Consider the following 11,519-nt stretch of genomic DNA (forward strand, 5'->3'; position numbering starts at 1 on the left):
GGGCATGACCCCCTTCCCTTCCTCAGTCGCTCATCTTCATCTCATCCCACTCACTCTGTAGCCCTTATGTATGATGATGGAGTGACAGCAGTTGGTAAAAAGGTGCGCTGACAAGGGGTGCGTGTGTGTGTGTGTGTGTGTGTGTGTGTGTGTGTGTGTGTGTGTGTGAGAAAGAGAGCCTGTGGTGCCCCTCCATCTGGTCCCATTTGCATACAACTCACACAGACACACAGATGGTAAACAAGACTGTCAGCATCACTTGACCTTTTCCCCCACTTTATTATTTTTTTTTCTTTTCGTAACATCACGGTAAAAATACGGCAGGCGGGTAGCGCGGTGTCGGCAAGGCCCCGACCGGCGCCCTTGGTGCTGTGCGTCTATGTGTTAATGTCAGGCAGACAGGATCTCGCCAGTTGAAACAGATGTTTGTTGAGATTTTCTCCCAGCCCTTGGGCGCCAGTGCTGATTTGGGTGAAGGAAACGTCTTAAAGCTTGAAGTCTCCTGAAGTTTGAAGTCTCCTGAAGCTGGCCCACTGCGATCCTCAGGCGAGACAGCTGTGTCAACGCGGCCCGCCGCCGAGAACAGGCGTGTCCCGCATCGATTGCCTGCAGCCCGTGACGGATGTTGCATTTAAAAATCATTAATGTGCGTCGTGCACCGTGACCTCCAACACGCAGTCGGGCTCTTAGAGACTACAAATCACAGTCCCATTAGCGGCGAGGGGCCGCGGGTGTAAAACACGATAGCGCTGCTGCTACTGCTGGACACACGTGCACGCATGCACACACTTGTAGAGGTAGGTGGACTTTCTGACAGCTAAAGGATGTTATTTCTGTGGCATTGTGTTGCTGTCCCAGCAGGCCTCATTCAGACAGGCCTGACGGAGTGGGAGCGCGGGGGTTAAGGGCCCGTGTGGTGCACGGCGGACGCCGTAGGACTAAACTCATTTCCCACCAAATGACAAACGAGCCCGTCAGCCGCAAGACTGCGGTCTACACGCAAGGTGCCCTTGAGGAGGAGTAACTCCACACAAATCATTAACCCCCGCACCCTGGCCTGGATTTCACAGTCTCTCTCTCCCACACATACACACACACACTCACAGACACATACACAAGGGCACTCACACACACTGGCACAAGCTTTGTGCCCCATATGTCCATGCGTAGTGTGAGGTGGAAGTGCCATCTCCTGTTGAAGAGGAGGTGTGTGTCATTATTGGTGGGGGGCTTGTTAATTTAGCTGCTTGAGTCTGTTCTCTGTTCTTGTTGTTACAGAACCATGGAAACCCTGCTGTCCAAAGTAATAAAGACCCCAGACCACTAGCCAAAGTAATAAAAACCCCACACCACTGTCCAAAGTAATAAAGACCCCACACCACTACACAAAGTAATAAAGACCCCAGACCACTACCCAAAGTAATAAAAACCCCACACCACTGTCCAAAGTAATAAAAACCCCACACCACTGTCCAAAGTAATAGACCCCACACCACTAGCCAAAGTAATAAAAACCCCACACCACTAGCCAAAGTAATAAAAACCCCACACCACTACCCAAAGTAATAAAGATCCCACACCACTATCCAAAGTAATAAAGACCCCACACCACTGTCCATAATAATAAACCCCACACCATTGTCCAAAGTAATAAAGACCCCAGACCACTAGCTAAAGTAATAAAAACCCCACACCACTGTCCAAAGTAATAAAGACCCCACACCACTACCCAAAGTAATAAAGACCCCACACTGTCCAAAGTAATACAGGCTGATTCCTATAGTCGTATCGATCCTGGAGGTGTTATGGTAATTCTGTAGATTCTGAGGTTGCAATAAATAAACCCAAAACAGAGACCAGCAGATACACTGGATGACGCTCCTGTGCTTTTAACAGACCTTCTTTGGATCCGTATAGCTATAGGACTATTTACTGTTTCTAGAGAGAGAGAGAGGGAGAGAGATATGTTTGTTTGCGTGGGAGTGAGTTCGTAATGAAGTTCTCCGTTTTAACTCTTGGCCTGAGAGCCAGCACTGTTTCTAAGGGAGCTAATTGACTTCATTATTAGAGTCGCCCCTCTCTGAACTGTGTGGGTAACGAGTGGTCTGAGTGATTTAGGTGCCTACTGTCAACAAACATGACAGAAGGTTCACATTTGCATACATTCACACAGAGTGAAAGAAAGTGAGCTTGCGTGTCTCCGTGAGCTTGCGTGTGCCTGAGTTAAAGGCTTGTTTCTCTGCTGCTGTCAGTGATGCTAATGTTTGTGTGCTCTCACGGCACGCACAGTCTTCTCTTGACAGACTCGGTTGACAGAGCGAGTGGTGTTATTTCTTCACAAACTGCTCTTTTCGCTCTTCACACTCTGTTGATACGTTCGTTGTCCACCAGGACGTCGTGATGGGAGAACGTGGTTGATGTTGTAGTGCTCGGTGACAGCCCATTAAAAGGGCCGCCCAACTGGCCTTGAGAAAAGAAGCTTATTCATCCTCCCTCATCGCCTGAGACGTTTCCGCATTTAGCTGGCGCAGTGCGATACATCCTGAAGAAGCGCCTCGTTCTGTTGACTCAGCATCAATTACTGTTTCAAATACGAAATGCGAAAACAGTACAAATATCGCGAGTCTTCCCACCCCCAAGCCCCCCCTCCCCCTTCCCTTAAGACACGGAAGAGGTATCAGAGCAGAAGGATTTGAAGATTTCAGTAAGGCAGATGGAGGGTCTGGAACAGGTGTGGGATTCCTCTGTGAGAGGCGCCCACGTGTCCCTCACGGGCCTCCCTGTGTGATTTCAAATCCTTCATCTCTCCTCGGTTCTGACCGGAAGGCATGGCACACGCGGTCGAATTTTAATAATGAAATTATTGGCTACAGGCTGTTACGCTCTGCATTTTGCTGGGTGGGGAACGGACAGACAGTCGAGGGGAAAGAGGAGAGGAGAAAACGGGCGTGCTTCAGCGGACGCCATGTTTCGTACAGGGACGTTCGTGGGCGGAGGTGGAGGGGAGGATGCATGAGTCAGGGTGGGACATACAGTGTGTGTGAGCATGAGTAAGTGCTGTCGAGAAGGTCCGACTGTGTGTGCGCGTGCGTGCGTGTGTGGGTTGATGGGTGGAAGATCAGACAGCTGCAGCTCCACTTCATCTCTGTTCTTCTACCTCCTGAATAATTGATGGCGACCAGCAGCAGAAGAAGTTTTTCTCGTAGACACACAGAACATTTTTTTTGACGTGACCAACAGCAAATGATCATGTAGATTTGAACAATTGCACACACACGTGAATAAGTGAATGCAAATACTTGCACTTTTCACTATTTTATGTATCTGACATACAGCCAGTAGTGCTGCACTGTGGGCTTCAGGTCATGGATTGCAGAGGAAATATTTATTTTTAATATTTGCATTGTTTTATTCATACGGCCATCATAATTTTTGTGATCATTAGATAACATAGGACTGAAAGGTCTGATCAAGGTGTATTTGCTGTTCTTATTATGCAAAGTTGTTTTGTGTGTGTGTGTGTATGTGTGTCTGCATGTGTGTGCGGGTGGGTGAGTGCGTTGTTGTGTGCACATGTGTGAGCGTGCATGCTTGTGCATATGGTGTTTATTCGTGCTGCCTTGTGTGTATTTCTCATACCCTTTGAGTCAGCCACGCTTACCTGCAGATGGGTTCCGTTTCATATCTGCGGTCATTATTGCCTGCTCTGAAGAAACAGCTGCTTGCTCACGTAAGCCAGCAGACGGCTGTTTGCTTATGTAACGTAGACCAATATTTGCTTTGCTCGTTAAAGAGGCGCCACACAGTGCTTTGTTGAGACAGAGACCATTTTTATTGGGTCGTTTTCATTTAAACTCGTCCTGCCTCATTCCTGGCCAATAACTGCAGGAGCTGTAATGAATTGAGGAAGAGGTAACCAAAGACCATCTGACCGCTGTTCGCACAGTAGAAAATGTTTGACAGCCCCCGCAGAGGAAAAAATGGGGAAAGAAACATGCATTACATAAGTTAATATATCCGATATATAAACTTGCCAGCAAAGCCTCTAATTTATGTCTGTGAACAATTATCTCCATGCAGTAGTGCAGAATAAGCATGGCTCAGCTGGATGAAGAAGGAGCTCATAAGATACATAAATGATGCAGTTATCTGGTCACTGAGCATTTGTATTCGGGTCCAACCATCCTTCCAGGGAATAGGGGGGAGGTGAAGAAAAAAACCTCCTTTCAATATCTGCCAGTCAGCCGTCTTTGGCCGTCTGGGGGATTGACTATATTGTCTCCGTTAGGACATTCCATTCTTTTTGTCTCGGAGCCGGTAACAGCAGCTCTTCAGATGGGCGTTCGGCATGGCATGTGGCGTGCGGAGAATGGAGGACTGAATTCAGGGTTAAAGCCTGCGGGCTGCGGAGGTGCAGTCTCTGTCTCTTTACCTTGAAACTCCTCCGCCTCTGTGGACTCCTGGCTGCCTCAGATTACTGGAAAGAGGGCCAAGGTTACTTGAGTTTTTCTTTTAATTCATTATAGCTTTTCGACTTGTGTGTTTGAAAGTGGGGTATCATTGTTACAAAGCCACAGTTGAACTGAAGCACTCACTAGCCTAACTACCTAGGTAGACTAACTACCTTATGCTTATGCACACTGGCCAATTCATTATACATGAATTTTATAGATCTATCTATGCACTTTATAAGTCTACTGTTACAAAACGTAATCAGTCTGTTGTAATGCAGCATTTTTCAGCCAGTAGCTGTTTCACTCTTCAGTGGCCAGTGTCTGACATCCAGACCAGTTTGGTATGATTTGGATGATGGGCCATTCTGAACACTGGTTGCACTGAAGAGACACTGACTATGCTGAGTTGGAATACATTATGCAGCAGGGCCACTGGGGTTTTACACACGCCACTACTGGGCTAAGAGTGATACCACCCAAAGCTATGCAGCCAACAGCGGTTTTATTGCCTGGAGATTTATGAAAAGCTAATAGATGGTTTGCCCAAATTGTGCTTAAAAGCAATCGGCTATACCTGTACTCCTACAAAGTTAAATGAATGGATTTAGGTTGTCCATAATCCAGACCATTGTAAGATTTACTCTAAAATAATAATAAGATGAATATCAATAGGGAAAATATATTTACAAAACAAAACAAAACTTTTACATTTAAATGTATTTCTAACCAATTGTTTCTTGTTTGTTAAATGTGCATTTTTAATACACTTTTCTTAGACTTTGTTACTATAACAATTATAATGTAATCATGCAGTGAGGAAAATAAGTATTTGAACACCCTGCGACTTTGCAAGTTCTCCCACTTAGAAATCATGGAGGGGTGTATGTCCACTGTGAGAGACATAATCTAAAAAAAAAACAGAAATCACAATGTATGGTTTTTAATAACTTATTTGTGTTACTGCTGCAAATAAGTATTTGAACACCTGCCAATCAGCAAAACTTCTGGCCTTCAGAGACCTGTTAGTGCGCCTTTAAAAAGTCCACCTCCACATATTATTCTAAATTAGAAGCACCTGTTTGGGGTTGATAGCTGCATAAAGACACCTGTCCATCCCACACAATCAGTAAGACTCCAACTACTAACATGGTTAAAACCAAACAGCTGTCCAAAGACACCAAAGACAAAATTGCAGACCTCCACAAGGCTGGGAAGGGTTACGGGGCAATTGCCAAGCAACTTGGTGAAAAAAGATCAACTGTTGGAGAAATTATTAGAAAATGGAAGAAGCTAAACATGACTGTCATCCTCTCTCAGACTGGGGCTTCATGCAAGATCTCATCTCGTGGTGTAGCAATGATCCTAAGAAAGTTGAGGAATCAACCCAGAACTACATGGGAGGAGCTGATTAATGACCTAAACAGAGTTGGCACCACTGTTTCCAAGATTACTGTGGACAATACACTGACGCTATAGTTTAAAGTCATGCATGGCATGGAAGGTTCCCCTGCTTAAGTCGGCACACGTCCAGGCCTGACTTAAGTTTGCTCATGGGAGTCAAGGGAGAAAGTTCTGTGGTCAAAATAGAACTTTTTGCTCTTAAATCCACTCACCGTTTTTGCAGGACAAAGAATGATGAGTGCCATCCCAAAAACACCATTCCTACTGGGAAACATGGGGGAGGAAGCATCATGCTTTGGGGGTGTTTTTCTGCACATGGAACGACTGCACTATATTAAGGAGGAGATGACCGGGGCCATGTATTACGAGATTTTGGAGAACAACCTCCTTCCCTCAGTTAGAGCTTTGAAGATGGGTCGTGGCTGGGTCTTTAAACATGGCCGTGACCCAAAGCACAGAGCCAGGATAACCAAGGAGTGGCTCCATAAGAAGTATATCAAGGTTCTGGAGTGGCCTAGCCAGTCTCCAGACCTAAACCCTATAGAGAATCTTTGGAGGCAGCTCAAACTCCGTGTTTCTCAGCGACAGCCCAAAAATCTGGCTGATCTGGAGAAGATCTGTGTGGAGAAATGGGCCAAAATCCCTGCTGCAGTGTGTGCAAACCTGGTTAAAAACTACAGGAAACGTTTGACCTTTGTTTATAATTGCAAACAAAAGCTATTATCCAAATATTAACATTGATTTTAACAGGTGTTCAAATACCTTTTTGCAGCAGTAACATCCAAATTATTTAAAAAACATACATTGTGATTTCCAGATATTTTTTTAGAATATGTGGACATACACCTAAGATGAAAATTTCAGATTTCTAAGTGGGAGAACTTGCAAAGTCACAGGGTGTTTAAATACTTATTTTCCTCACTGTATGCACCAAAACAGTTATGATAGACCAAGTTGTTACATTAATATACATTGAACAAATGAACAGAATGAGAGGGGGACTGAAAGAAACAGCATGATGCAGGAGATCACAAATGGTCAGTGTATGGGTGTGAGTATGACTGTGAGTATGGGTATGAGTATGGGTATGAGTAGTAGCTAATTAGAAAAAGATTTGTGAATTTAACATTTAAGAGTGAGCATTTTTTCCAGTTTAAAGGCGAACACTAAAATAGACAACCACAAGAAATCTGATGGAGAGACTGGACATTTTGACTGGATAATTAAATGCCTACAAGCCATCAAAGATGCAAAAGATTAAATATGTAATTTATTGCTACTTAAATTCAGTTAGCTCGATGGAACACTGAATAAAACTACCCAAGGAAGTAAGTCATTTTAATGTAGTAACTTTACGCAGCCAGGCATGAAGAGCCGGTGATGTGGGACCTTGTCAGGGACTGTTAAAAGCATCCTGAGAGTCTACCTCACGAAATGGGGGAATGTCGAGAGTGTGCAAAGGCAAAGACATTTTTTTAAATACCAGATTTTTTATTAGTTTAACACTTTGTGATTACATGTTTCCATACGTGTTGCTCCATAGTCCTCACTATTATCATAAAAAATATAGAAAATGGTGAAAAACAAAAAGCAAGCAAGTACAGTGACTGCATTTTTAATTAAGCCTCTTTAGATATTTGATTTTCATGTACATCACTAAATGCTGTTTCCCACTGATCAGTGCTATTGGGGACATCGTGTCTCCTCACCCTCTTTGATTATCTCTTTCTCTCGCTCTCTCTCTCTCTCCCCATCTCCTTCTTTCTTCTTCTATCCCTGTTTCTTCCTCACTCTGTTTCTCCGTCTGCCTCTCTGTTTCTCTCTGACACATTTTGACTTTCAATGGAATGATTCACTCTATATTATTGCATGTATTTTTCAACACTCTTGCTGTCTCGTCTCAGTGGTTCTCCACAACAGCCCATCCTCTCACTGTGAATGTATTGGTGAAATATCCAGTCAGAAATTTATAGGGCTGTAAGCCCACATGCGGATGAGGACCTCCCTGGCTTTTTTTTACAGTTTCTATAACTTTGTCTAGCTAAACAAGATTTTACTGCTGACACCATTCCCTTAATTAACGGATGGTTATATAAACTTCATTTACCATAATCCTCAGCAGAACAGGAACGGGCCAGCCGGGCTGCTGTCAAATAGGACTGCATCAGGCGCGTTGCTGTTTCTGTTGTTTCTGTGGCTAGAGTGGCGTGTTCGTCTCCTACTTCACCACGCCCATTGATCGCATGCATTTTTAAAGTCAGTGCTCAGTAGCAACACTATCGCTCAAATGCAACCGGGATTGCATTGTGTAACTGTGTATTGATCCCTAAAACAGGACAGGCTGTTTACAGTATACTTTATATTATCATACAATATGTGCGTGATATTGATTGTAGTTTTGTTGTGAGCAGTGGTGGTTATAGAGCCTTACGGCTGCTGGGAGGAAGGATCTGCGGTGACGCTCCTTTGTGCATTTAGGATGTAGCAGTCTGTCAATGAACCAGCTCTCCAGTTCAGTCACAGCTTCATGCATGGGGTGGGGGACCTTGTCCATTGTCATTGATGTTAATTTGGTCCTTCTGTCTCCCACCACCTGCACTGGGTCACTGAGGACATCCTAGGACAGGTTTCTTGATGAGCTTATCTTACTGCTTCCTCTCAGCTACAGATAAGCTGCTGCTCCAACATACTGCTGCATAAAAGATGGCTGATGCCAGTACAGAGTCGTATAAGGTCTTTACGAGTGCCTCCTGCACTCCAGAAGACCTCAGCCTTCTCAGCAGGTCAGTCTTCTCTGACCCTTCCTGTGAAGCGCATCAGTGTTGTGAGTCCAGTCCAGTTCCTTGTGGGGCCCACGTACTGCAGACCACCCTGTCAGAGACACAGCTCTGTGTCCTGATGTACAGTGGATGGTCAGTGAGGTAGTCCAGTATCCATTGGGACAAGTGGTGGTCCACTCCTGACAGCTCCAGCTTGACTCTCAGATGTCCTGGCTGTTGAAAGCACTGGAGAGTTCAGAGAACATGATCCTCACGGTGCTTCCAGTGCTTCTCTGGGTGGGTTAGAGCTCGCTGCAAGAGGTAGGTGATGGCATTATCCACTCCGATGCCAGGCAAACTGCAGCCGGTCCAACAAAGACATCAGCAGAGGGCGTAGATGGTTGAGGACCAGCCTCTCACAGGTCTTCATTAGATGCAACGTCAGGGCTACTGGCCTGTAGCTGCTAAGATCCTTTGGATGCTTGGTTTTTGGTACCGGTACCACACAAGAGGTCTTCCACAGTTGTGGTACCGGCTCAGGTATATCCCATAATGCCACACAGTTGGTCCGCGTGTTTGTATGTATGTATGTATGTGTGTGCACGTGTGTGCGCATGTGTGTTTGTCTGTGCAAATGTGTGTGTGTGTACGTCTGTGTGTATGTATGTTGTGTATGTGCATATATATGTATGTGTGCACGTGTGTATGTATTTTTCTGCATGTGTGTGTGTGTGTGTTTGTGTGTATGTATGCATGTGCATCTGTGTGTGTGTGTGTGTGTGTGTGTGTGTGTATTTCTGTGCGTATGTATGTGTATTTCTGTGCGTATGTATGTGTGGCCATGTATGTGTATGTCTGTGTGTGTAAGAGTGTGGGTATGTCTATGCGTATGTATGTGTTCATATGTGCATCTGTGTTCGTGTGTGCGTGTGTGTATGTGTGTGTGAGTGCGAGTGTGTATGTCTTTGCATATGTATGTGTGTGCATGGATGTGTCTGTTTGTATGTCTGTGCGTATATATGTGTGCGGCTGTGTGCATGTGTGTATGTCTGCGTATGTATGTGTGTGTGTGTGTATGTATGTGTATGTATGTGTATGTGTGTGCGCATGTGTGTTTGTCTGTGCAAATGTGTGTGTGTGTGTGTGTGTGTGTGTGTGTGTGTGTGTGTGTCTGCGTTCGTACATGTGTGTATATGTGTGGGAGAGAGCCCACGTGTATATGTCATTAATGCAGTCGTCTCTCTTGAAGTAGCAGCAGGAGGTTGTAACTCACCTTGCAGCCCATCAGAGATGTTGCTAGTGACTCCGTGTTTAAGTGCTGATGCCCAGCAGGTGTAATCAGAATGCTTTCTCTCCCATTGGTGAGGGCGGCTGTTTATCCTTGCTGTCTGCACTGTGAGACTCCAGGTCTGTCAGTAGACTTGCATCAGCACATGCCATAGAACATGTCACAGACCATCTGTGCCTCCTCAAGCTCAGATGTTCGGAAGGTGGAGGAGGAGGGAGAAAGATCCAAACAGCATCTAACAATGATAACCTTAATCAGTGCAGGGAAGATAACAAACTGAGACAGTTGCAACTAAAGTGTTTCCTGTGACAACCATTTTCCTGTAGGAACTTTGCATATGTGGAATGTTTACATCATCCCATGGAGAAAATCACAGTTGTGTTATTAAATGCCTCCTGAAATAGAGAGGGTACAATTCAGTGGCTTTCTTTCATCATCACAGAAATGTGATATTCTTGAATAGACAAATTGATTTAAAAACAAGCATGCGGTTTATTTTAAATATCAAGGAGATTTTCAAATAAATCAGAGCTTGAAATATTACAAATATCAAACCTATTAAAGTCAGTTAAGCAAAATCTTTGTCACAGCATTAAGATAGCTTTTTCATATATCCATGGGGGTGGTTTTCATCCTCGATTTCAGATTCAGTGGCAGACGAATGTTATAGTAAAGGTCAAGTCTTTCAAGCTAAATTTATTAACTTAAGCTTTTGTCCTTTGACTAACATCTCCTTTTCTGTGTGACATTCTAGAGTCCCGCGCAACCCTGCCCACCCTGCTCCATCTCACTGAGCACTCAGAGCCCCGCCCACCCTGCTCCATCTCATGGAGTACTCAGCGCCCCGCCCACCCTGCCCCATCTCACTGAGTACTCAGCGCCCCGCCCACCCTGCCCCATCTCACCGAGTACTCAGCGCCCCGCCCACCCTGCTCCATCTCACCGAGTACTCAGAGCCCCACCCACCCTGCCCCATCTCACCGAGTACTCAGAGCCCCGCCCACCCTGCCCCATCTCACCGAGTACTCAGAGCCCCGCCCACCCTGCCCCAACTCACCGAGTACTCAGACCCCCGCCCACCCTGCTCCATCTCGTCTACTCAGAGCCCCACCCACCCTGCCCCATCTCACCGAGTACTCAGAGCCCCGCCCACCCTACCCCATCTCACCGAGTACTCAGACCCCCACCCACCCTGCCCCATCTCGTCTACTCAGAGCCCTGCCCACCCTGCCCCATCTCACAGAGTACTCAGAGCCCTGCCCACCCTGCCCCGTCTTGTTGAAAGTCACTGAGTTGAGTGTTGAGTGAGTCATTACTGTTAAATGCATTGATCAGATGAGCAACTGGGTGCCATTTTGTCAAGAGAGAAATAGAAAGAGACAGAAACTAGCCCCGAGTGGAACAGGGTTCTATTTCACCAACCTGAATGGCTCTCAGAATCTGTGGTTGCATCTCTTTGCCTTTGAATTGCTCTGCACTTCTCTGGTCTTATCTCGGATTGTCTCTGAACATTTCCCCTAGCATGTCTGCTGATATCGAAGGAATAAAGCATGAAAAAAAGACACTGTTTGTTCCTATGGAGACTCCAGAGCTGTGCAAGAGGGCATGTTGTCTACA

This window comes from Brachyhypopomus gauderio, chromosome 3, assembly GCF_052324685.1.
Source record: "Brachyhypopomus gauderio isolate BG-103 chromosome 3, BGAUD_0.2, whole genome shotgun sequence".
NCBI lineage: Eukaryota > Metazoa > Chordata > Actinopteri > Gymnotiformes > Hypopomidae > Brachyhypopomus > Brachyhypopomus gauderio.